At 44.4% G+C, this 27,795-nt stretch overlaps 1 long non-coding RNA gene across 1 annotated transcript in view; it reads right to left on the minus strand.

Annotated features, from left to right (window-relative positions):
* Positions 1-19,956: 19,956 nt before the first annotated feature.
* Positions 19,957-27,795, minus strand: part of LOC135377976 (uncharacterized) — a 31,046-nt gene continuing 23,207 nt past the window's right edge. The window contains exons 2-3 of the long non-coding RNA XR_010418229.1: positions 20,399-20,452; positions 19,957-20,333 (exon numbers count right to left, since the gene is read on the minus strand). This is a non-coding gene — a long non-coding RNA (uncharacterized LOC135377976). The remainder of the gene's footprint in view (positions 20,334-20,398; positions 20,453-27,795) is intronic.

Raw genomic sequence — 27,795 nt, forward strand, 5'->3', positions numbered from 1 at the left:
ACAAGAGCCTTTGACCACCAAACAGAAGGAAGCAGCCCTCTCAGGGAAACTGAATGAAGAATCAGCAATAAAGCGATATTTTTAAGCATTGGTTTTACACTTACACGGCGTATAGTACTGCTCCTGCCCATGTTTGGCAGCACATACGAATGTGAGCACTTCTTTTCGCTCACGTATCTCAACAGGTCTAAGTTGCGGTCACAGCCATCCGATGTCTATCTTCGAGCGCAACTCACGTCGATAAACTAAAAGTAAAACTCGGAAGCTTGGAGAAGCATCTCCATGTGTCATCCGCACGAAATTAGAAGGGAGTAGGCATGTACAGCAGTCATTGTGAGCCATCCTGGTTTCCTTCCTTCTTAACTGAACAGTACATTGAGCAGTCAAGAAAGAGTTTAACCTTATAGGGTCTGGAATATACTCAGCGTAGTAATAACGGCGGACACAAAGCAGACCCCTTTGGTACACCTGATTAATTCTGGAGAACACTTGCGAAGCGGGACTTAACATCGACATGCTGTTTTCAAATACTTCACTTGCAGTTCATCCAAGAGACACGCGCTTTACTGAACCAATAGGAACGCAGGTTTTGCGGAAGTTTGGTTTGGAGTTCGCAATTGGAGACCGGCCTTTCGTCGCTAGACAGCTACGATTCATGACGCCACAGTTACACATATTTTGCTTATCCGAGAGTTGCTTAGCGTGCGCTGAAATTTCCGCAGTCATGGTTTCATGCTACCACAGTGATTGAACCGTGGCTTAGTTTTATCGTACAAAGATGTCTCTGAAATCAGAGGTCTGCTCAGATTGCTTTTGATGTCTCTCAGGAAAGGCGGCGTTTACAGGAAGGTTGTACTATGTCATAAAATCGCTACCGAGTCCCAGGTGGGACACCGACCCACGACCGTTAAGATCAGGGAGTGAGCGCCGTTCACTTATGAGCCAGGGCCTATTTCATTTCGAATTACCAGGAACGTTTAGTCGCACTTAGAATATAAAATACTGGTGATGGTGATATGGTAAAGAAAGAAAAATGGGGATGTGAGTCGCGACGCAGTCGGACTGGCTATCCCAGGCTACCCCAGCACGCCTACGCACGGTAAATACAATCAGATGAACGGGTTAAACTGACGGAGAAAGTTTCAAACGAGTGAATGTAACATGTAAAAAAAGAAGAGGAATCGCTGAGGAAGCACACACATAGCAAGTCATAGAATATCCATTAGCCCAGTTGTACGTAGAAAATCTCCAAATGCCCTCAGCGCCTTGTCCGACGATTGAGGACCTAACAGTTTCGCAATCACGAAGGCTCGGGAATCCACACGAGACAGGCTCACCTCTAAAACCCTTCCAGTGTCAGCGAATTTAAAATACTATTCGTCAGCCATTGATTTCCCCATTAGCTCTCATCAAATTCACACGATACATGACAGTACGGACTATCTGCGAATTATCATATGGTACTATGTGCCCAGTAATAAAGCAGTGATCAGTGCCCAACGTGTAATAAGGCCAATGAATGTGCGTGCGACTATTCGAAGCGTGGCGAAAATGATACAAATGCGCGATTCCCTGCAAGGACAGAAACGCGAGAGATTCCAACAACTGGTCAGTGTTCCTGCCTTGTTTGGGGGTTGCTGCCCACTTCGCAGTCAGCACATTCGCAAAACTGTTGTCGGAGATTTCCACGATATGGACGAAAAAGAACGGGTGTCCCAACACAGCCCTGAACAATAGTTCCGCTCTGCAGAGGTTGGAATGTCCCAACTGTTTCCAGCGAGCTGCCTTCCTCAGCATCTAGAATTCTTTCTTCTTTGAAGATTCCCGAGATAATCGAAACATAGCCGGATAGTGTATGTGACGAAACACAGAGAGGATCACCATGTCTACGAAAACGGGGAGACGAACAAAAAACATCTCCTCTGTGATTGATCAGCAACAAGAACTTTATTTTGTTGATGATGATGATGATTGCTGGGTTGTTTATGATTTATCAAAATTTGCCCATTTATGAAATTAGCGGTTAACGAAAGCATGCTTTTTACGTGTAAGAATGTTGGACAACAGCAAACATGTGGTGGTGATGAGTGGATTTCCTCATTCAGTTCATTTTTTTTCAATCAATCAATTAATCAATCCTCATTCATCGTCACTTCATCTATTGTTTTTGTTGTGGATGATGATGAGTGAGGAAATTTGAACGCTAAACAGGTCCTACACTCGAAAAAAAAAAAGAAAAAAAAACTGCACTACATAGTACGCAGCTAGCCAACGATCATACCGAATGACGTTGTTCTCTCTCCTGATACGTTGAAAACGACAGGCGTACGTCTTTTTGTGTTAATTATCATATATCCAAATTGACACAAATAGGCGTACCGAGAGCTACCGAGGTGACGAGTGTGATAAACTGAGATGAAACGTCTCTGAACGTATTCTATTTCTTTCTGTTGCACTTATGCAGTTAGGTTAATTGTCACAAAACGGCGTATGCCTCGAGCTTTACACAGATAAAGCTATCACTCTATACAATGGTTGGCCTTGAGCGTGTTATGTGAAGTTCTGTTTTAAGCGCAAAATGATGTTTTGTGTGATATATCTCTTACGAAGATCTGGTAATCTGAAACTTGACGTCCCATTCGTAATCACCAAAGTAGTTGTTGTTGAAATTTCAAGTCTTGGCCCTATATTATTATCGTAACATCATTTTGCACATGAGTAGAATTTTGTTTCTTCCCTCTATGGACAAATTGCACGACGAAAACACTTATGCATCGTTAAAATGCGACACACAACGAAAACAAAATGTTTTTGATATGCGGCACATTCTGTCAACATTTTCTGCATCCTAAATGACAAAGCTAAGTGAGTGCCCTCATTGGTCAGCCATGAAAACATGAAATATACGGCCTACTCAAATTTATTTCTACCGCACGCTGATGGCGCGTGTAGGTCGACAGATACGCCGCATGCTCAAAGATACGGTTTCACCGTATCGAAGGCAGACATAAAATTTATCAGGAACACATTGTATGTAAACCTTCCGTCGACGGAAACCCCTGATGCTGGGATGCTTACTTTTAATGAGCAGCATCATTTGTATGCAAATGTAACGGATATCGCGGAAGATTGTATTTGTGCCTGGGCTGCACTGACTCGGCTTGCATCCGACAAACACTCGGAAAAACAATTAATGACGAAGCACAGAGAATAAAATCGTCGAGGCTAGACGCGCACGACTCATTACTGGAGGGAAAACCGATACCGTTCTGCAAGGAGCAGTGCTGCGTTCTGGTCGGGATTATACGAGAACGCATGAATAATGATGAGATATTGTAGGCAAAGGATGCGTACAGCGCAGTTTGAAAGCCGTTTGAGAATTATGCTCGTTAAATGAACAAGAACTTTGATAATGAAAGAGATAAGAAGAGGGGGGAATATTAGTGCCAACTTACCAGAAAATGCCTTAAATAATCAGTCCTGAGAAGTATGCCGTTGTACGATGTAATGCGGACGAACTGTGAGAGAGCATGTATTCGCACCAATCGCTGTTGACTGGTTCCAAGATTCTCCTGTCACTTCGTTAGTTGTTTTCTTCCGTCGCGTCTAACAGCGAATAACGTGCTCTCTACGACCTCATGTGCACCTATGGGAGAAAGCATTCTCTGACGCGATTTAGATTGTGAAACTGTAATCCGACAGCATAATACTTCGATCAAGTTCGGTACCTCTGTCTGGCTGACCTTTCCTTTCTTTTTTTCTTAACCCTTTCGGCCCTGGAATTATTTATTTTGGGCCAGATATTTTAAAATATACTTTTTGTTACTACTGTTCACCCATATACGTAGTATGCTTACATAAAAAAAAAAATTCAGTTCATAGTTATTAAAATGGCTACGTGTCGTCAAAACAGGACACCAGGGCTCAATGGTTGTTGACTGCGGGGGCATATGGGAGAAGAAGGCTGCGATCTAATGAATGGTAGGTAGCACTGACTGAACGCGCGTTTAATGACGATAGTATTCGAATACAAGCAGCATGAACATATGAAGTCCAAACCGTCTTCACGTGATACATATTTGAGGACACTGGTACGAAATCAAAAGTTTTCGTAGGGTTTACTTGATTGCGTCGTTTTCGAAGGGTTTACCTAGAACGATTAGGATTTCTGTCGACGCTTTCTATGCTGCACTTATATACTCACGACAACTGGGCAATATGGGTCTTGCATAGCATTTGTCAGGCTTGCTCCACCGACATTGTGTGACGTATTCTTCCCAGAACAGACAGCAAGGTGCTGTGGTTTATCCAGGATACCAAGCATGGGGGCCTTGCAAAAAACTTGGACCGAACATTGGATAATTTATTCCATGAGCAACACGCTTTTTGGTATACTTCCAACAAAAGATCGGCTGGTCAAATGGGGAACTACAAGAAATTGTACTTGCCCTAACTGTGGTGCAAATGAAACGATTACACATGTTCTACATAAGTGTGTTGTAGTGACGACATTGTGGACTTTAGTGCGCCGCCGCTTCGCTGTAAGGCGCAACGTTGCAGTGAGCGCTCGAAGTAATTTTGACCATCTAATCACAATAATTGTGCCATACGTACTCTGGAAGTTCCGATGTCGGGCTGTAGCTCAGAATCCCCGTATTGGAGCAATGCATCCGAAACTTACTCTTGTAATGTGTTTGCTCCGTGACTACCTTGAGCACCGTCTCTATTCGCTAGGGGAGCAGGAAATAACCAGGAATTCCTGCGTCAGTGGGCTAATCGGTACACTCTAAATATTTTCACACCTTTAAAGGTGTAAAAGTGGTGTATTCTCATATATTACACCTATTTTACACCCTAGAAGCTTGGCTTGAAAATTTTTGAGGGTGTAACTATGGTGGATTACACCCTTTTATGAGACACTTCAGGAGGGTGTGATCAGGGTGCAACAAAGGGTGTATTTGGAGGTGGGACAGGCTCCATTACACAGGCTAAATGTATTTCTGTTCCTGTGCAGTGTTGGAGTGCTTGTGGAACTCAAAACTTAAGCTTGTGATACAAGTTGTGATATAAAGACCAAATGCCCAGTTACTCAACATTTGGTACAGTGTCATATAACCCCTCAAGGTTAGAGGACTATGTGATAAAGCTGTATTAAGTGATACGTTTGTATACCTTTTTGCCTGCGTAATGTAGGATATGTATGCTGCATGGCCTAATGTCAACCTAATAAAAGCATAACTATTCAGTTCCCGTGATTGTGCCTTCTATGTATGATGCCCGCATATGCCCCCATCAATCACCTATAACATGTGTGTGCTGTGCAACATGTGTCTGCAATGTCGTATTTTTGCTTCACAGGGGGTACAGCTGAGTAGTATACCTGGAAAGTATTACAAGTTCAGTGTGAGAAAAGTATATTCTTGGCCTTTTAAATAATATTTTGCATGGCTGTGATCGAAGAGTGATGCCAAGATAGCCACAATGGCACTCCAAAGTACCAAGCATGTGGCTTCTGTAAAAACTAGAAACACTATACATTCGCAATGAAGCTGTAATAATCTCCAGCTACCTCTTCTATGGTTTGCAGGTTACATTGCACCCTTCCACACAATTACACCCTTGATTTCTTGAGGGTGTTCCGTTACGCCTTAAAAGGTGTGCGCCATGCACATGTTCTTTTACACTCTTTAAGGTGTAAAATTATTTAGAGTGTACATATGCGTAAAGTATGAGCGCGTTGCTCTGAGGAACCTCGTTTTCTAACAAGGGATTCAGAATATGTAAATAGCGTAAATAATCACAACCAATTTTTCAGTCGAATTTCGCCTGATATGTGTACGTACGAATGGTAGATTGCACATATTTTTAGCAGCTATAGTTTGACATACTTGTAACGATAGTTTGCATGTAGAACATTTACGTTGTTATTGTGTTAGTTAAAAACAAAGTGTAACCTGTGCAGTTACTTGTGTAATTAGATAACTGTTTATAAAACATTCTGAACAGATGATGTCGTGTTGTGTGCAGTGTTGGTTGAGTTCTGAAATTGACAGTGGCATTAGTAATGTGTTGCCAACCTTGGACCAAACCAGCAACAGTAACAACACATTATTTGCATGATGACGACATCGAGGCAGGCGACACTCTACCCCGTTGCTCGTGGGAGTCTGCTGAAGAAAATTCTGAATATAATGAAAAGCTTCACAGGTGGTAATTGCAGTAGATTTACAAAGGTCCTACATTGTCCAGAAAGGTGTGACGGATTTGACCAGGGACCATGTAATTTCGGCGGGTGCCTAGCGGATTTGAAGGCACCAGAAGTGTGGTCCTGAAAGGATGGTAGTGAGGGAAAACGGACGTATTCCAGATTTGCTAAGTCACCACGGTGTCGGCATTGTGAAGGGTGCACTTGTCGCAAGCAGCTGTGCAGCAGCAGCAACAACAAATAAGTCATGCTGATGTAGTGGGATGTGTCGCCAGGATGTTGGGCGGGTTTCCGATATCCATACCATGTAACTATACCACCACTAGTAACAACCAACTACCAAATACCCCGCCTTCATTGCCTTTTTCGAGATCAGAAGCCCTTTTGGGAAGGTTTTCCTCAATCCATACTCTAATGCCATGGTACAGTACTGGACAATAGTTTACGGAACACGCTCCGGTGCATTCCTTCTATTGAGCGACACGGCTAGCAGCGAATGCTACCGTACGGGCTTGCAGACAGGTAACTGGGTTACCTAGGCATATGTCTGTTAGTCCGCATGGTCCTACTTGCTGCTAGCGTGTCATTCTGAGTAAGGAATGTGCCGGAGCGTGTTCCGTGAACTTTTGTCCAGCACTGTACACTCCACTTCTACTGGACTGACGTGATGTAGTCACACAGTTGCCGCGGCCGTCTTCACATCAGTGGAAAGCTTTACGAAAACAACATTGAGACGAAGTGCAAGCTTTGTTTGCAAAAGATCGAAGTTTTGAAAACAACCATGCAGAGTACTACAAATTTGCAGAAGCACTTCACTAAATTAATCAAATTAACTTCAGCATGCGTGTATTCAGTATTCTTTAAAATGCCACTACACACTAAAAACATACATATTTTATTTCGTATTACAGGTAAACCCCGTCCAAACACCCGGCACGCAAAATATAAATGCCGTCAGTGAACAGTATGTGCTTCCACGAATTTTCGAAAGAATCTGCAAGACTTCATAGTTTCAGATTCTCGAAGACTAGGTGACGTCACCGGGAGCGCTAGTGTCTCTCCCCTACACTCTTAACAATGAACTTCACCACACAGCATGCTCTTACACTCTAAAGACAGAACTTCACACCATGGCACTCTTCTAGCCAACCATCATCCTGAGTCACATCGTTGGCACCCCTTGATTTGATGAAAACGGGGGGGGGGGGGGGCGTACGTTATTTTTGTGGCAATTATAAATTCCGTGAGGCCACAAAATGGCGTACTCCCCCCCCCCCCCGTTTTCAGCAACTCAGGGGTGACAACAATGTCACTCAGGATGATAGTTGGCTAGAAGAGTGCCATGTGGTGAAGCTCATTTTTAACCTTAACTAAACGGAGCATTCCAATGGATTCCGTCCCACGTCGGTATCGGCGGCGACGAAGCGGCGGATCAGCGATAGCGTACTCAGCATACCTGAACTGCAGCCCTTGTTTACAAGCTCTGGACGATAACGACAGGCAAATGGCCGCTCAGGTACTTGTTCAACTGCACCACCCTGGGATACGGCACATCATGCACTATCATCGCCCCCTTCTTCCCATGAAAAACCTTCCTCGAAGCATACAGACCATGCTCCATAGGCTACGCACTGGATCTGCGTTCACCAACGCTCAACTATTCAAGGTCGGCTCTAGGGGTGACGCCGGCTGCGGCCACTGTCAACAACCTGAAACAATCGAGCACATCCTGCGAGAATGCCAAGCATACCACTCTGCGCGCGAAGCCCACGTTCCTCACTCCAGCTCTGGCACGCTAGTGGACATCCTCTACACTCTGAAAACAGAGCTTCACCGCATAGCACGATCCTAGCCAACCATAATCCCGAATGACAACGTTCTCGCCCTTGATTTGACGAAAATGGGGGTGGGGTGGGGGGTGGGCGTACCCGATTTTTCTTGTGGGAATTATGAACTGCATAATGCCACAAAATGGCGTACGCCCCCGCTTTCAGCAAATCAGGGGAAAGAACGATGTCACTCGGGATGATGGCTGACTGGGAGCGTGCTATGCGGTGAAGTTCCTTTTTAAGAGTGTACCCCGGTAGTCCTTATGCCGAACGTTCCGCTAAAGCAAGGAACCTTGTTCTCTTTCTGCAGAAGGCGGGTCTTGCCCAACGACCCCTCTAGCCGCACTCCCCGACGGATTCACGCACCCTCAACGCATCTCCGCCCTTTATCTTCCACCCGTTTTTTTTTTTTTTTTTTTTGCTATAGTCGTGACGATGCCCACTTCTGTGTGGCCAACAACGGCGAGCAGGTCCTGCCATTACCCTCCCCCCCTCATTTTGTAGAGTGTAGCACCTGCGTGCGTCTCCGCTCTCCGCTCCGCGTTGGAAGACTGCCAGCCAGCCTGCCAGCAGCAGTGATGGTGAGGAGACTGAAGTCGACCTTCGTGAAACCATGTTGCCAGGCGCGTTGGTACACTGGGCCCCATCCCATGAAGTCATATTTTTCAAAACTAGAAATTTGTTTTATGATGCTTCCGCGTCACGAAGAGAAGCAATATTTCGGGAGAGCACAGTGGGAGACAGGTAGACTGCAATGACATAAATTTGGTACACCGTAAAAAAACTCCGTAATTTTACTCACAAGCTACTGCTCACTCTGTTGCCGGCATATGTGCCGTAACCGAGTTTGGCGTGCGGAGTATTCGTTTGGCATGCACACTACACAGCTCCCATAAGCGAAAAGAATGACACTTGCATTAAAGGGATATTAAATTGCGAACGCCCAGTCCGGAACTGTACAATGCGCACACCAAACGGATTTTGTCCAGCCTAGGTTACGGCACATACGTCGGCAACAGATTTAACGGTCATTGTGCTGCAAAATTAGGGAAATGTTTTAGTGTAGGATTCCGAAGACATGAGATTTAAGTCTTTAGTAGACTGTCCTGATAGACTGTGGATTACGGAGGTCGCTGAGGCTCCTAAAGTTATGAACCCCAGAGAAGTCCATACACCGGATCCCTCCAAATTTGTTCGGTGTACTCACTTTCGTTGAGCGACCCTTATTTCTACTTTGTGGTGAGCATCGTTTTGACGTCTGGTCAAAGAGCACATAGCCTTAAGTAATTTAAGGGCACCACAACAACATTTGATGAGTAAATGTAAGAGTTACATTTCTTCTTCAGTAACTTTTTCTGCAATTCAATGACTGTCAAAGACACGTAAATGTAACTTCATAACATGTTTCTAGTAGCTTATACATCTGTTTCGAAAACTGCAACTTATTAATCTCGTGTCAAGTACAAAAGCGTTGTTTTGTTGCCAAATTATTACTGACGAAGAAACAAAGAACAATATGCGTTGTGTTGAAAACCCACAGTTACTGAAGGCGTGTAGTGCCACATCTTCGCTGTACTATTAAGAATGATTTGATCAACGTTTTTTTTTTCTCGCTCTTGACAGCATACAGGGTGAGGGAATGTACTAATTGGTGAAATGGTGGTGCTAAATACGTTGAAGGTAAGTGATACCGCGGACGCGAATAGTCAGCTGGAGCTGGACTGGTACTGCTTCGCGTGTCAGAGAAAGCTGCAATCATTCCGTAGCAAACATTTTTGTCGGCAAGTGTGCTCCGGGTTGATTCGGAAGGACAATTTGATAACAGATATTCGTTGTAAAAAAAGGAAAGATACATCTTGAACTCATTCCATGTAGAAACGAGTTGTGCGGTGATATTGACTGAAATGTTGTACTTGACTGCTTCGCTTGCACTGGAGGCGAATGAATCTTGACGGCTTTGTCATGCAGAACCTCTAGTCAATCTCGCGAGTCGCTGTACAGTAGCAGAAGCCGCCTAAAAGGCCGAAAGAGAGCCATCCGTGCGCGAAGCCTTCTCTGGCCAGGAATCCAGGGTGAAAATTTCGAGAAAAAGAAGAAAAGTGAGACACTTCATGAACCACCCCTTCTCCGAGCAAAAGAAATCTTTCCCTACACACAGAGAGAAAAAGAAAAGAATGAAAGAAAAGAAAGAGGCATAAAAAAGTGAAAACCCTCGCCGCTAAAGTAAAGAAAAAAAGGTCAGTATGGAATTCGCTATAATAAATGCGTTCGTTAAAAGCTTGGAAAGGTGCGAGGTCAAATAGAAGAGGGAGAGTCAACAGGGCCACCTTCGCATTTGAAGTGGGAAAAGTAACCGGAGTGAAGTGGCACGTGAGAACAAAAGCCGTCGCTGAAAACTACATCTCGATGCGCAAATACAGCGCCAGAAAAGAAGCAAACAACGCGTTCTCCCCCCTTCGAGTTCTCTGAACGGGAAGTAATACGGAGAATTATGTATAAGGGAGAAGCCAACTAACCAACTGTCGTCTGACTCCGTCGTATTTATTTTAACACCCCCGCCCGCCTCCTCTTTTTCCCTAGCAGCCCACTCGAGTCTTTTTATTCGCTACATATATTATTGTTGTCCATCAACTATCAACTTTCCAGACCAGAAGGAAACTTCTTCGCTGAAAAGAAATACTACCGAACGGAAAACGTGCGCATGTCTGAGCAAGAATATGGTCCCGTGCATGTTTTTTTTTTTCTTTCTTAGCGGCTATTGTTCTATGGAGACTGCTTTCACTAGAGTCTCACCGAACGAATGTGTGTACACGCTTGTTGCTCGCGTCTTTTTTTTTTTTTTTTCTAAAAGAACGGGCATTGAACAGTAATATGGCTCTATCGATAGAGTATAGGAGCACGCGAGAGCCACGTTCCGTATGGCCCTTTTGACTTCATTTCATTGTATGCTTCTTCCTTTCCTTCTCTGGCATTTATCATCAGAAGCTAACCATGTCGGTTTCACAACTGTACGCGTCAAAAACTTCACGTGGAACACAAACTTTGCGTTGCATGTCGCTGCGTCACAAATGTCTGTCCAATATTTGGATGCCACACTCTAAGGAAAAAAAAAAAAAAGAAACAAAGAAAGGAGTGAATTTTGGAGAAATTACAGCTTCTAGTCCTCTAACAGTAACAGAAAGAGGTTGGAATAATGAGCAACAGAAACAGAGGGGGTGATGTCTTAACCGGCTCGCCGTTTTTGGCCACACAGAAGTGGGCATAGTCATGACTATAGCAGTAAAAAAGAAAAAAAAAGAAAGAAAGAAAGAAAAGGAGGATGGACGATGAATGGTGGGGGCGCGTAGAGGGTGCGTGAGTTCGTCGGGGAGTGCTATGGGCTAGGTGGGTCACAGAACAGAACAGAGCTTCACTACATAACACGCTGAAGCTCAACCATAGCACAGAACGATACATTTATCACTCCTGCACTCTTAAAAATGAACTTCACAACACACTTGGCAAGATGGCGCCGAGGCACTACAGTGAATCCTGTAAATTTGGAGGCGGTGTCTTGATCTCTGTGAAGAATTCAATTCCCAGCCATCGGCACTCTGACCTTGAAATTTATGAAGAAAGTGTTTGGGTTGAGCTGAAGTTAAGGAATCACGAAATGTTTTGATTGGAAATTATTATTTTCCACCACGGTATAGGGTGCAGCAGTTCACCCAGACGATGGAGTGGCTGAGTAATAACGTCCCAGTCGACACACACGACGTGCTTATTTTCGGAGACTTCAACGTTCCTGGTGTTGACTGGATCAGCGGAAGCCTAACCAGCTCCGATGGCCGCGCTTACTTTGATGCGTTGTCATCTTTCCTTCATTTTAGCGGCATTACCCAGAAGAATGCTAAAGTAAACCCAGCAGGAAATGTATTGGACCTCATTCTAACCAATATGCAAGTCATTTTTTTGGACATCTCAGTATCGCCCCTTGTCAAGGTCGATCTGTGGCACCCCCCTTTTATGGCGTAATTTACGTTAGTGCACAGGAGGGAGATGCAAGCGTGTGGTGGGACGCAAAAATATGCGTACGCCCGTGGTGAATACATTGGACTATACAATTTCTTACAAGGCTCAGACTGGTCGCATGCGCTTTGGTCGAATAATGTGGACGAAGCGGTCACCGCGCTCACAGAACTGGTAACAACGGCCATGAATGCATTTATACTGACCATAATTACAAAGCTGTCTTCATATCATTCGTGGTTCTCTGCAGAACTGAGGAAACTAATGAGAATAAAGCTCAAGTGCTTTCGTAAATTTAAAAAGACCAGGTGCGAAGGTTGGTACAAAAAATTCAGCGCCTGCCGGCGTGAAGTAATGCGAGTCTACAGATGTGATAAGATGACCTATGATACAAGAATCTCTTCGAGTTTGCGTAAGTGCCCGAAAACTTTCTGGAGGTTCGTGAAACAACGGAAGAACAGCACGAACTCAAATCAGCTAACGCTCCGTCGAGATGGTGAACACATCAGCGACCCAGCAGAGTTAAGTGAACTCTTTGCCCAGTACTACTTCTCGAGTGTTTTCACGTGTGGTGACCTTGATGACCCGGAGTTTGCCTGCGCGACGGGTGATGGCATACAAATCCCGATCATTTCGGAAGAAGACGTAGCACAAGCAATTCGTGGAATCTCTTCAGGGAAGACAGCTGGACATGACTGTGTCCCATCCTTCATACTTAAGGGCTGTAGTAGTGTTCTTACGCCTATACTGGTTCATATATTTAACCTTTCTTTATCCCACTGCCATTTCCCAACATCTTGGAAGCTTGCTGCTGTTGCTCCCATTTCTAAAGGTGATAGAACTGATGATGTGACGAACTATCGACCCATATTGTTGCTCCCCACTTTTTCCAAGGTTTCTGAAAAGGTTCTGCACAAATATATGCTGTCTCATCTTAAGAATCAGTTGTTTGATACCCAACATGAATTTCTCCCCCGTCGGTCGGTTGAGACAAACTTGGTTACCTTTCTTGATTATTTTGCGCCGTATCTGCATAAGCAGGGTCAAGTGGATATCGTTTACTTTGACTGCACCAAGGCATTTGACCTTGTGAACCACTCGCTTCTTGTGCGCAAACTCCGGCATTATGGCATGTGCTCACATTTTTGTCAATGGTTTATCAGTTATCTAGACGGGAGGTTGAACACGGTGAGAGTCTGTAACAGCTTCTCTACAAATTATGTTGCAAAGTCAGATGTACCACAAGGCTCCATTTTGGGGCCATTATTGTTCAATGTCTTCATCGATGATGTGGATCACGTAGTAAGCTCGGCTAAACTTCTCAAGTTTGCCGATGACCTGAAAATTTTTCTTGCTGTATCTGATATATCGGATTGTGTATTGCTTCAAGACGATGTTGATGCTATTGCTACTTCGTGCCTTCACAACGGGCTCGTATTGAACACAGGAAAGACTAAAGTATTGTCGTTCACCAACAAAGTAAACCCCACGGTTTTTGTTTATCAACTGTATGACACAGAGCTATGTAGAGTGTTCGCTATCAGAGACCTTGGGATCTGGTTGGATCATCGTCTCTCATTTAATGTCCACGTGGAACACGTTGTAAAAAAAAGCCCACCGAATTCTACGTATTATCACTAGAATAACTCGTGACTTGAGCGGACCAGATTGTTTGCAGACTCTTTTTGTATCTCTTCTTTTACCTGTCTTAGAATTTGAGTCAGTTGCATGGAATTGTGTTGGACAAACTAATGTTAGCAGTTTATAAGCGTTATTTGAAATTTTTTTTTAAATTCCGTGTTAGCGCCGCGAAGCAACTGTGGCTATGAGCGGCGTACAGATGGAGAGAGGACAGCAGGAAGGAATGGGAGACAGGGGGGTTAGTATGCGTCCTGGGCCGACTTCAGGGGGAACTGTGCCGACATTCGTCTGGAAAGTCTTCGGAAAACCCAGGGAAAACCTCAGACAGCACAGCCGGTGACAGGATTCAAACCCATGTCACCTCTCAGTCTCTGCGTGGAAAGCGATCATCCTAACCACTATGCCACGGGAGCTGGTTTATTTGAAAATCTGTTCTCGAAGATTCCCACTTGGTGATATGCAACGCGAATCTGAACGCTTTCTGTGTAACCGAAGATTAAGTAGGGATTTCATTTTTCTGTACAAATGTGTTCACAACGTTATACATGCAGAGTCTGTCATTCACCTTTTACATTTTCATGCCCCACTCCATACTGTCCGACGCAGTTCTCTGTTCTATGTTAAAGATATGGCTGCTCGACAGTCACCGTCTCGACGAATACAAACATCTTTTCACCAATGACATTGATTTATTTCATCCCAGTTTTAACCACTTTAGACAGGAGGTCCTCCAAAACCTCAGCTTGGTATAATGTACGAAGGTGCACTGCTGTGCAGGCGTACGCTGTTTGTGGGCACAATTATAAATAAAGTATTATTAATATTATTATAGCACGCTCCTAGCCAACCGTCATCCCGATAGACATCGATCTTTCCCCTGATTTGCTGAAGACGGGGGGTGTACGCCATTTTTGTGGCATATGAAGTTCATAATTTCCACAGAAATGGCGTACGCCCCCCGTTTTCAGCAAATCAAGGGAGACAACCTTGCCATTCGGGAAGATGGTTGGCTAGGAGCGTGTTATGCGGTGAAGTTCTGTTTTTAGAGTGTAGGTTGGAATTACTCCCCATTTTAATCCCCTGACCCTGAAATTTGTTCCCCCAGCACTGCAAATAATCCCTAAACCTCGCAGAAACATCCGTGCATTTTGTCTCGAAAGGGACTAGTGGTTGTGGCCTTGCATCTAATCCCCCCAAAACACTAAAGCTTCCTTGGAGTACGGGAACGGTTTTATGCTGGAGAATTGGATTTTGCTGGACTCGAGTTACACAAAAATTTCCCCATCAGAAAAGCAACAGCATAGTCCAACGTAGTACAGTTGGTCCAGGGCGTCGAGAATTGGAAGGAAGGCCATTTGATTTCTTCACTGTACAAGTCACATACATAAAAAAACGGTAGGTCTCAACTGCAGCCAAAAAAAAAAAAAAAAGGATAATTTTAGTCTTTTTCGGGACTATATGCATCGCCGCAAGTATTACTCCCTGTCAGGACTAAATGTACGAAAGTTTATGCGAAGTTTATGCGAAGTTTACGGACTATTTGCGGTGCTAGGGAGTAAGTTTTAGAGTTATAGCGACTAAAATGGGTAGCAACCGCAATCTAGGGGACTAGAAGCTGCCAGCTGCTCCCAATCTCACTCATTCTTTCTTTGAGTATGCGCCCTTCGATATGCAGGAGGTGTTTTGGTATGTTAGATGCGCTCCTTGATGGTTTATCCGTGCGTTTGTTCAAAGATAACAGGTAGTGCATGTCTGCATAAATTTCCGCATGTTTCGTTCCAGGGCTGTCACATTTACGGTACTGTGTTGCAGTGAAATGCATTCAGAACCTAAATATTCGACGCTCTTTTTTGTACCCAAGCCAACGGAAGATGAGCGATTATCTCAAGTTCGCAAGATCCCGCTACCGTGTCCTGTTAGTAACGCTGTTATCAGTAACCAGAAACCGGCTGTCTTGTGGAAGCCTGTTAGTTATATTCCTTACCAAGAAGCAGGAAGAGTCGGCCCCTCCCGATAAACTGTCAACGGTTTCGGATTGTAGGCAGAATGGAGAAAGTGAAGTTTTATGCCAAGATAAGGGGCCGTGGGAAGGCCACCAAAAAACCGGGCTCGATTTCAGGCTTTTCACACAAAGCAGAAAACAACATGGCATCTAACGTTTTCACTTTCGAACGAGCCGCCCGGATGGTCGTAACGATCACGCATCGTTAACCTGTGTTCTTTGTTTTTGGGAGTTGTTGGTGGGCAAAAGAAATCGCTGCGGTAAATGAGAACAAACGGCTACCTACGAGACGATGTTTTCTTGTTTAGTTATTTTGGGCAGACGTCAAATTGAGTTTAAGTAGGACGTTGTTTGTTACCACACGGTATATGAAATCCCAGAAGCATAAAGGAGTTTAGGTGAATGCCCCGATGATAAATTAAATTGCACATTATCCTGACTTTTTTGAAGAACACGTGAAAATTTTTTGAGCTTCGAGAAACATGCATTTATATGTGCGTGCGACCTACAACATTATAGTTTCATCTGTCATTGGTATACGCACTTTCTTGACTATAAAAAAGAAATCTTGAAAATTTCAAGAAAACATCCTTTAGGGGGAGCTACGCAACTTTTCCAGAAAATACATACGCCCCCCGTTTTCATTATTGGAGTTCTGTAATTACAGTGTCAGATCGAAGGCTTGAAGCCATGATTAAAATGCACGGAATGCCCGCGGAATGAACAGCGCTTTTACATTGAGACTAATACAAAACGAACGGGAGTCATCCTTTTAGTCGTTCGTGATTTACACACGCTCCTAGCCAACTACCATCACGAGTGACATCGTTCTCTCCCATGATTTGTTGAAAACGGGAGGCGTACGCCTTTTTGTGACACTTATGCAGTTACGTTAACTGTCACAAAAAGGCGTAAGCCCTGCGCTTCCCACAAAACAGAAGTGAAAGCGGTATCATCCTGTGCAATAGTTGGCCTTCTGTGTGTTATGTGATGTTCTATTTTGTGAGTGTGTGACCGACTCTGACGTTAAAATAGAACTTCACCGCATAGCACGCTCTTAGCCAACCACCATCTCGAATGACATCGTTCTCTGCCCTGATTTGTTGAAAACGGGAGGCATACGCCCTTTTGTGGCACTTATGCAGTTATGGTAATCGTTACAAAAAAGGCGTAAGCCCCGCGCTTTCCACAAATCAGCGGCATCATTCCACAGCGATATCATTTCCACAAGAAAGCGGTATCATTCTGTGCAATGGTTGGCCTTCAGCGTGTTATGTGATGAAGGCAGGCAAATGGTCGTTCAGCAGCTTGTTGACCTGCACCACCCTAGGATACGTGACATCGTCCACCAACATCGCCCCCTTCTTCCCATGAAAAACCTTCCTAGAAGCATACAGACCATGCTCCAAAGGCTACGCACTGGATCTGTGTTCACCAACTCTCAATTATTCAAGATCGGCTCTAGGGCTGACGCCTGCTGTGGTCACTGTCAACAACCTGAAACAATCGAGCACATCCTGCGAGGCTGGCGAGCATACCATTCTGCGCGTGGAGGCCATCTCCCTCACTCCAACTCTGGCACGCTAGCGGACATCCTCTACCCCGGTAGTTCAGAACGTTCCGCTAAAGCAAGAAACCTAGTTCTTTTTTCTGCAGGAGGCGGGTCTTGCTCAACGAGCCCTCTAACACTTTGCACTCCCCGACGAACTCACGCACCCTCTACGCATCTCCACCCTTCATCCTCCATCCGTCGTTTTTTTATGGCTATAGTCGAGACGACGCCCACTTTGGTGTGGCCAACAACGGCGAGCCGATCCTGCCATTACCCCCCCCCCCCCCTTTTCTGTTTTATGAGTATGTGAACGACGTCTGACGACGTGTCCTCTCTGTACTTTGCCGCCCACTCTTAAAACAGAGGTGGTGGTGGTGCTTTTGAAAGAGCTCGCAGATGTCGGCCTCACAGAGGTGGGCAACGTCACGACTAACGCTTTGGGGGAATGTGCGTCCTAGGCCGACTTCTAAGGGAACTGTGCCAACATATGACTGACAGCGTCTGAGGAAAACACTGGAAAAACCCCAGACAGCACAGCCGGCACCGGGATTCGAACCCGAGTACCTCTCAGGTTTGAATCTCTTAAAATCGAACTTCACCGCATAGCACGCTCTTAGCCAACCATCATCTCGAATGACATCGCTCTCTCCCCCTGTGATTTGTTGAAAACGGGAGACGTACGCCTTTTTGTGACACTTATGCAGTTATGTTAATTGTCACAAAAAGGCGTAAGCCCCGCGCTTTTCACAAATCAGGAGAGAAAGCGGTATCATTTTGTGCAATTTATGGCCTTCAGCGTGTTATGTGATGAAGTTCTGTTTTATGAGTGTCCTGAAGTGCGGAAGAAATTAAGCAGACCACGTAGAAAATATGCTAGCCCTGTAGACCTGTAGCAACTGCACCTTCACCGTGTTATGTGGTGAAGTTCTGTTCCATGGGTGCACCCTGAATTGCCTTCTGTTGTCCCGTGGGTTTCCGACGTGCTGTGGAGAACGGTACGAGCATGGGGTTAGTGAGTCTCAACTTGTACCGATCGTTTTGGTCTTCTCTGGGCTCTCTTTAAACAAATACGAAAAGATCCAATAAATAACTTGTCGCGCCTCACTCTTGACTGCTTCGTCGGGGCTGCCAAGAGAAAGCGCACTGCTCTCTGTCAAGCTTTTTTCGAAATACACACAAAGCCGAAAGCGCAGTAAGAATTATTTGTGAACCGACAAACTACATAGATATTATCAACGGTTGTGATTTATTTCTAAAAGTCGCGGGTACATTTGACATTCTTCATCAGTTGCTCAACATAATAAATCGTTAATAACACACTCAAAGCGATTCGGGAGAGCAGACGCTTGAAGCAGCTGATGAGATGAGTAGATCTGCGCAGCTGCGAGGAGTAGATGATCATCACTACATTGACGATTTGTGTTCAGGTTTCGAGGTAGTAAAGGCCTACAACACGTTCCACGAACTAATTACAGCAAGTCCCGTATAGCTACACGAAGCCTACACAAAATAATTACGGTTCTTTTCGAGCATGTACATTATCTTCCTATACGTCTGGTAATGTCACATTAAGTATACCAAACCTCGGCTCGGCTGCGCACTTGCACTCCGAATCGCGCATCCAACGACTCTGCGAGTTGTGGCCTGAGGTAATTAGCCGAAGCGCGCACGTTGCTGAATCTATGAAAAGTATAGAATTGAGACGTCATTCATCATGACGGATTACGTGAATTACCACTTTTACCGTGGTCGATCGAAATAAAGGCAAATGTGACTGGCAAGACGCGGCAAACAGTCGAAGTATAGGCACTATAGAATGCACCGGTACGAAAAATTAGACAAGAAAGATTGAAATACGGCAGTAGTCGAAAAAGCCAGGCAGCGGCGGGAATCGAACCACATACCTCTGCATTGCCGATCGAGTGCGCTAACCAATCAGATATTTTGCGTTAAGCACTCGAAAACGAAATTTTAGAGTAGTCGTCATATTACCTTTGCGAGAAATGTTGGAGGAACAAAATGATGACCGGTGGCGCCACCCAGACATCTGAGTTTTGTTTCATCTTTTTGTGAACGCTGTGATGATGATTAGAGTTTTATAAGCAGGACACCAAACCCTGGGGAAAAGTGAATAACCAGTTTAAAAGTGAAATGATTATGCTAAAATGGATTCCCTGAACAAAAGCGCTGACTTAGGAGCGGAGTCAATATTCGAATGCTTTCGTCTTTTCTTATTTTCTATGTGATCTCGTGGACGTTCCTGTCCTTGCCAACAGATATGCATATGCCGGAATGGAGCTTCTACATACTTCATACTATTACAATTATTTCACAAGTTAGTCGTAACGTAAACAAACTATTTCCTTGCTCCACAGAATAGACTTTCGTTTCCGCACGCACACTGCTATAACTAATTAGTCGCCTCTGTGTTGTTGAGGATGCGTCCTGCACACTGCATCTTCTCATCAGCGCCACACTTCAAGGTTAAATTGATCGCTTTTATATTGTGCGAACCAAAAATTCACGCCGTTATCATCACTTGCATCAGTGCAAACGCTTCAAAAATCACCATCGTCGACGGCATTTTCATATCTATAAAAACTGCAAAGTGAACTCTCCAAATCCAGTTTCATTTTAGCTCCCAAAATTGCTGTCAAAACTTGCCTTTACCGCGACAATAACACCCTCCATACCGTCATGCTCCAAGCCGAGCGTGCCCCACTGTTTAATCTTGTTTTATTTATTTTCCTCCTCCTACAGGTAACAGAACGGGAATCTCATTTGCATTCAGATGCTGAGTCAGATTTCAAATCCGATGTCTCTTCCTTTGCTCATCTTTGATTTCATCCTCTTCCAATATTTCGCTTTTCTTTCGTCGGTCCCGCTCCACTTTACGTTGCAAGCAATCGGTGGCTTCGGCACTTGACTTTCCGCGACGGATACTGTACACATTTACTGAATGTATCGCGAACTGAAAGCGAAATATGAAAAGAATGCCGCGGAGAAAGAAAAAGCGTCAAGAAGAACGCAAGTTGGAACAAGACGGAGTGGCCAATGGTTGAACCTGACACCCAAATGATGTGAGAGCACCCATTCCTGAAAAAGAAGAAGATATCACGTGGAGAACGGAAAGAAAGTGAAAAGAGATGAAATGTAGATACCTGCCACAGGAGAAAGAACATCGTGCTTCTAATCAAGGATGTTCAGTACCTACACTGTAAAAGCAGAATTTCACCACACAATACGCTGACTCGCGCATGTTGCCAACCAACCGCCATTCAGAATGACATCGCAATCCAGAGTGACACTGTTCTCCCCCCCCCCCCCCCCGATTCGCTAAAAACTGGAGGAGCAGACCTTTCTGTGACACTTATGCAGAATCAATCGTCACAAAAGGGCGTACGCCTTGCGCTTTCCACAAATCAGGAATGATAACGATGCCATTGTGTATAATGGTTGGCCTTCACCGCGTTACGTCGTGAAGTTCTGTTTCAAAAGGGGGTGTTAATTGCGACAATTAAAGATAAAAAAGGTGAACACCCCCCTTTCTTATCAAACCAGAAGCTGTATCATTCGGCGAAATGGCGCAGAGCATGTTACGTCGTGAAGTTTTGTTATTAGAATGTACAGCTTAACTTCAAACTCAATGACGCAACGGTACGGTCCTGTTATGGCAGCGCGCAAAACGCACAGTACAGGCTGGTGGCGTAAAGTCAAAGCTCGTGTCCAATGGTTTGAACGCCGCTCCCGCTCCTACTACTGGAAAAAGAGGGCGAGAAGGAACAGCTGATTTATTGGTCACGATCAGTCGTCGCTTCCGGTACGGCCCATTTGCCACCCTCCTCCACTTGGTCTTCGCACCATTGTTTTTGGGTAGGGACCTTTTTGTTTTAGCCGGCGCAGGAGAGGCTTTCCTCTACTTAGCCTGTGGCATGCACCATCGCTCCTGCACATTGCCCAATACTACTCCTCAGGTGCATGTTCCGCACCTCTCTCTTCTTGAAACTTTGCGCGTGACTTCCAAAAGAATGTGAGATAGCTGCATGCAGGAGGATGCTATTGGTGGAGAGGCACCAAGAGAGTCTTATTTGTGTGTCTGTTTGTTAGATTCCGTGGAATGGAGAGCATACGCCACAGTCAAGAAACACTTTTTTCGCAACGGTTCCTTTTTCTTTTCGCCACAACTACAATCTAAAAACAGAGCTTCACCGCATCACGCGCTCGAGGCCAACCACAGCGTAGAATAGTACCGTTACCACTTCTGATTTGACGAGAGAGCTGGGCGTACGCCTGTTCGTGGCAATCTACAGACACGCAATACCACAAAGAGGGGTAAGTCTCGCGATTTCAACGAGTTGAGGAGATTTAATGAGAGTATTCGGAATGACAGTAGGCTCTGAGCGTGTTATTTGGTATCGCTTTGTTTTTAGAGTACAGTGGGATCCAGAGTTTTAAAGCGCCACCATAGTAGAAAGACACAATCTGCCGCACACTCTAAGAACAGAACCTCACATAACACGCTCTGGGCCAACCACTGCACAGAACGTAAGCGTTATCACTTCTCACACCAGAAGCATTTTTTTGTGACAATGCAATGTGTCCTGAAACGACGTACGCGTCCCAATTTCAACACATCAGAAAAGAGAACGGTATCATTCTGAATTATACTTGGGTAGGGGTGCAGTCTGTAGACTCAGAGTCCACTTTACAAGAGAAAGGTTAGCACTGGAGCTTCTCTATCGTCTCGTTCGCGATATTATTGTTCAGTTCTACTGCTGTACAAATAATGGAAGGAACAGAGAGAGAGAGAGATAGAGAAATACATGATGACGATGATATGGGGATGACTTCCGAACAAGCTCGTGCAGTAAAGCTGCTTTTATAGTAATGGGTAACTCGTTATTTGGAATACAAGTAAACTGCCGGTTAAGTAGCTATTTTTAAGCTATCTTTGGTAAAGAGCATAAGGGAAGTTGTTTCGTCTCCAGTTGGTTTGTCTTTGCAGTATATTCTTATCTGAGCTCTCCATGCAATTTTCCACACTTTCGTGGACAGCGACGGTTGCATATGCTCTTAATTCAGTGCACGACTCCTTCTTCTCTATTTCACATTCAGTTTCTAGCTCTACCAATTGAACATCACCATTCTCCTGTTACACGCAAGACCGGAGCAAGAAACCGCCGTGGTTGTTCGCGCGGTTGTACGAAGTGATCTCGTCGGAGTTTCCCTCCAGTTCAAGGAGCCTCGTTTTAGCGAAAAACTATCCCTAGCGAACCATCCTTCAGAGAATGAAGGGTACCTTTTTGAAACGGTTGCTCTGGCGAATTAAGGTCCTGGTTTAGGTATCGTACAGGTTGCGCGGATGCGTGAAAACCGGCAGCGCATACGAGCAGTGCATTGCGTATAACCTCGCACACTTTAAGAAAAAAAAAAAAGAAAGAGTAAATTGAGGAGTAAGTTCGACTTCTAGTCCCCGAGATCCCAATTACTCCGCATTTTAGTCCTTTACCTGAAATTTACTCCCCAGCTCTGCACATATGTAGTCTTTAAACTTCGCATAAACTGTGGCGGTTACAGTTTCAGTGTACCGCAAACGCAGCCTGGCGATAAATTTTTTCTTTATCATATCACCATCACCTGTCGATCACGTGGTAGTGGTGCTGTCACGTGGTGCTGTAATGTCACGGACGGACCTACACGATGGTTCGCCCTATACAGTTATGCTTTAAAAATGAAACTCATGACCGTTGAAGGTCGTAGGATGGTATGCAAAACGACATCTGGTATTGGAATCGCAGACATGGCAGTCACAGTTTCATCATCTTATTTTCTTTCTTTTTTTAGGAGAGTTTAACTGGCCTTACGAGAGTTACTTTCGAAAGTCAGCGCCTTTCTTCAGTTCCATTCTCAACTTCTCTAGAGAAACATTTCCTTGTTCAAACGCACCTAAAGCTCCCAAAGACCAAAAGAAATCCGATTACTCCGGGGTGATTTCGAGGAATTGCTAAAACTGTCGGAGTTTAAATGCCGATTGATATCCGACGCGGAGCGTTTTCTTTCGGTGATGATAAGAAGAAAGTGAAGTATCGACCGGCCATTTTCGGGCATTAGTCTCAAGCCCGAAATAGACCTGACGCTGTTATATTTATTAAACTGGAATATTTCTACAGCCAAGCGGGGATATAGCAATGGCAACTTTTGCTGGGTCTAGCTACGGAGGGGAATCTATGCTGGAGGGCGCAAAACATGCTCTTGGTGCTCTATGACATAGAGGGATAGTGTTATGGACAAAACAGTTTCGAAGGAGGAGCCAATTGCGGGAGAAGTGTGTCAAGTAATACCGATTTATTGTGTTTATCGAGGTGTCCAGTCTCTCCACTACACATGGCTACTTCAACGATAATATTCACCATTTGAAAGAAGCGTTGGTCGACACGCTGTGAAGTTTACCTCCACAGTTCATCTTCATCAATCATGCAGTAATGAAAGAAAAAGCGCGACCAGTGCTTGCAGGACAAGTGCAGTAATGTGTGGTTAAATAATATATTAATTCGAATATTACTTAATTCGCTTCTATAATGAAGCTACAAGACTCAATGGGTCAGCTGGTAGCGCGTCCACCTATTGATCCCAAGGATGCGGGTACGAAACTGGCCGAGGACGCTAGCAACTTGGTGGCGGGGTACAAGTTGCTTAGACACGCCGTATTTCGTGAGGGACGTATACGGTGTGCCATGGGTTGAGCTTTCTGGGCACGTTGAGGAACCCTCAGGTGGCCAGAATTAATCTAAGAAACCGACCACTAATTATTTGTAAAGTATCGAATTATTAATATGAAATGAAGCTGCAACTATAGCACGACTTATTTTGGAATGTGTTTCAGGGAACGTAAATGTCCTGAAAAGTACTTTTTTTTTAAATTTCGGCATTTGATCAATATCACCTGAAACAAACAGCGCTCAAGCAACATTAACAGCTCTCTCTTTTTCTTTGTCAGTCGTTACCAGCCTTGCACACTCGAAAAAGAGAGAACTTCACCGCATAACACGCTCAAATCCAACCAGTATTCGGAATGATATCACTCTGTCTCTTGATTTGATGAGAACGAAGAGCGTACGCCATTTTGTAAAACTCTGTGCTTATGTAAAGTGTTACAGAAAAGACGCAAACTCGCGTCGCCAACAATCGGGGAAACAGAGCGATATCATCGTGAATGCAAGTTGAATAGACCACGTTACGCGGTGATGTTCTGTTTTTAGAGTGCAGGTAGAAGAGGGCTCCTGAATAACGCGAAAGTTCTAACCTTCTGTTTCGTTGCGCGGATGGCAAACGTTCGAACCCATACAAACTGCAAGTCATCCTCGACTGCAAGCCTTGTCTGAAGTCTCTTTTCCGCGGTAGCTTTTCTTTTTTTTTTTTCTCCTCAACGACGCCCCTCAGTGTGGTTCCCATTGCGCGGGAGAAGAGGACCAAGGTATGTGGAGAACGAAACCGGATAAGGACGTGCGATTCATTGGCTTCGCATCCCACGGGAGTAATCCCGGTGGCTTACGCGGTCTGCATTATAACCCGCAAAGTCTTCAGGATTACCGGCCGTTTAAGAAGGCCCTCATCGTTACAGTTACACCTTCTCTTACAGCTGTTCTAGTTCGTTAGGATCAAGGAAATAATAATAACAATAATAACAATGCCTTGTCGGCTCTGCACGCGCCGCATATACGGAGTGAGAGTGAGTGAGCGAGTGAGTGAGTGAAGAAAAGAAAAACACGGAGAAATACGAATATACGGAAGTAATCATTGCCTCACTGATCATTGGAGGAGACGTGCAAATTACTTACAAAATGATGTCGAATTGGGAACACTGCATTTGAAACAAGATATGCTTCTCTATGCAACACCTTACCGTAGGCATCTCGTAGTCGAATCGCACTTTTTCTTTTGTTTGTATAATGGTTGTATGGATAAATAAAATATGAATATGAATATGAATCTGTCTAAAGACGGTGCAATATTTAATTTCCCTCACATAGCTGGCATGCAGCATAAAGTATACCGCTACCTACAGCCAATATATATTATTTCACGTTGATCTTGACCTTGAGATGATGCGCATTTAAAACATAATTTGATGAACCTAGCGCATGTGTGCATTTAATAATTCTCCCGTCAGAATGTTTGAAACACAATACGATTTTTCTGCAGTGACAGTATTTTGTACGAGATATCCGCGGATCCGAAACTCAAACAGAGATATCCGTCTGCTTCCTGTCGACGGATTGATCAGCGTGATCAAGTGGCGCCACTGCCATGATAAGCGACGACACATCGAGTCATCAATAAGTGGCTACCATGAGGTGAAAACGTCAAACAAATGGCATAATGTTTGCTCGCGCAAGGGCCAACACCGTGCTGTTGGCATACTGTACCAAAGGTTAGGTCTCACAGGAATTAGGAGTTAATGTTGTTGCTTACCCCCTGCTTCCCTTCTTCCAGCCACACGCCGGCTTCCCTTACAAAGCGTTTGACTATACGAAAATCTACGTTTAATAAGCTTTTTCTTGGAGTATGAGTTCCTCAGTAAGTATCTACCCATCTGAGATCACCTCCGTAATGAAACATTTGAAGAGAGAAAAAATATGATGTAGCTTTTCCCTGAACATCTCAAACGCTGTCAACAATGAATTGCTTTCAGGTTAACCGCCTGTGTACCGCCACCACGCAATTGTGCAAAGATCATTAATAAGCATGTTGGCGTACACTTACTCCAGGATATTATTATTATTCATTTTGTGTGGCTCATATACCCACAGTGTAACGTATGTAATGTGAGAAAATAACTAGACCGCGTTCGGCAACCTGTGTAAGTTTATGTAATTCTATCTCGCCAGAAATGCTTCACCCGGGGCACAACACCTTAAAGGAAAGTCGGCGGTACGTTTGGAGGGCAATGAATGACTATAGCGATATCTCATTGTGTTTCCGATATATTTTCGTATTCCTGTTCCAAAAGACACGACGCTTTGTTTATCTGCTCCGAACAATAGAGCAAAAGACAAGTTTTAAATGTGCTATCAACACGCTCACACTAGTTTTTCAACTGATTGTATGACTGAAACTACCTTCGTATAGCCAATATTATGCAGTATGTTATACCTATCTGTGTGTGTTTCGCAAATATGAGCTACAAAGTTAGAAAATACACAGAATAACACAGACTATATTCCTAACTACACAATTGCGCTTAGCTTATAAAAGTTAGTGAAACTGAGGAAGATCGTCACATCAGACTCCCTCATTAACAAGTATCTAAAAATAATGACAAGAAGAAATCCTGCTTCGTCGTTATCTCACTTTTTCTCTCTCTGTTCCACGTCTTTCCATATTATGAAAAGTAGCGGTAGCGGAGAAAGGGTCCGCCGCTACCCGTATATTTGTAGCGGAAATACTTTTTCCGTTACGAATACAAAAAGTAGCGCGATCGCTACTCCGCCACTGAAAAAAGTAGCGAATACGGTAGCGGCGCTACTACCGCTATGTACAACACTGCTTGCCAGCTTCGTTGCCCTGTTATGTTCACATCACGATACAAGCCGTCACAGCATAAACAAAATTAGCTTCCAGGGGTTAGTTTCCTTTGAAGCTTCCCGTGTACTTCCAGATATTTAACTACAGACCGTACGGGGAGCAAGGACCAATAAGCTCTGCGACAATCACATCCTCGAGTCGCCTTGAGCCCTGTCCTTTGTTGCAAAGGTTGCGCAGTCCGCTCTACATGTAAACACAGAAAATGGCGCTGTGGCTCGCGGCACTGAGAACGCACGGTGATAGAAGACCACAGACTGCCACTCACAAAACCTTGTCTTCAGACATGTCGCCGGGATCCGATCACCACCATTCATTCAGGAGTTCGGGAACTTCTCTTCCTAATGAATTGGGGACTCTATCTTGCCTCAAGCGAAATTTCCTTGTTAGTATGCTGGTGATTTAAGAGGTCAAAGGAAGGGATAGAACTAGGAACCTTCCTGTCAATTAGGAGCCCATTGTTTTGGGTTATGTTTGCCACAGTGGAAAGGAACGATATATCGCCGAGCTGAGAGCAAGAGAGGAGTAGTTGTATAAGGCAGCCACGCAGAATGAAACTTTATTTCCTTTCTTTCTTTCTTTCTTTCTTTTTATTGCATTTTACCACATTTATCAAAGTACAGGTACAATAGGACTGAAAGGGCAAGCCCTGTTGAACAGACCAGGATAATAACAGAGATACACTGAATACCAGTGAAAAAACTGCGTGAAGAGTGAAGTGTTGTGCTCTATAGTCTGTACTAATACAGTACTTGAAGTGCCTAATTGTGCATTCTACCAGGTCTTGTCCTTGCGTCTACGGAACAGCACCTCATCAGTGTTTAGATGCTGGGCCTTTCACGTTTAGCCAATGATGAAAACCATGGGCAGAGGAACCTGAAGTGGAGTTCCCTTTAACTACATGGGATCAACGCTTTTCCGTACGTTACAGCGGTAGCAAATGGAGAGAGACAGCATAAACTTAAGCGGTCCTCAA

The sequence above is a fragment of the Ornithodoros turicata genome, chromosome 1, assembly GCF_037126465.1.
Source record: "Ornithodoros turicata isolate Travis chromosome 1, ASM3712646v1, whole genome shotgun sequence".
Taxonomy (NCBI): domain Eukaryota; kingdom Metazoa; phylum Arthropoda; class Arachnida; order Ixodida; family Argasidae; genus Ornithodoros; species Ornithodoros turicata.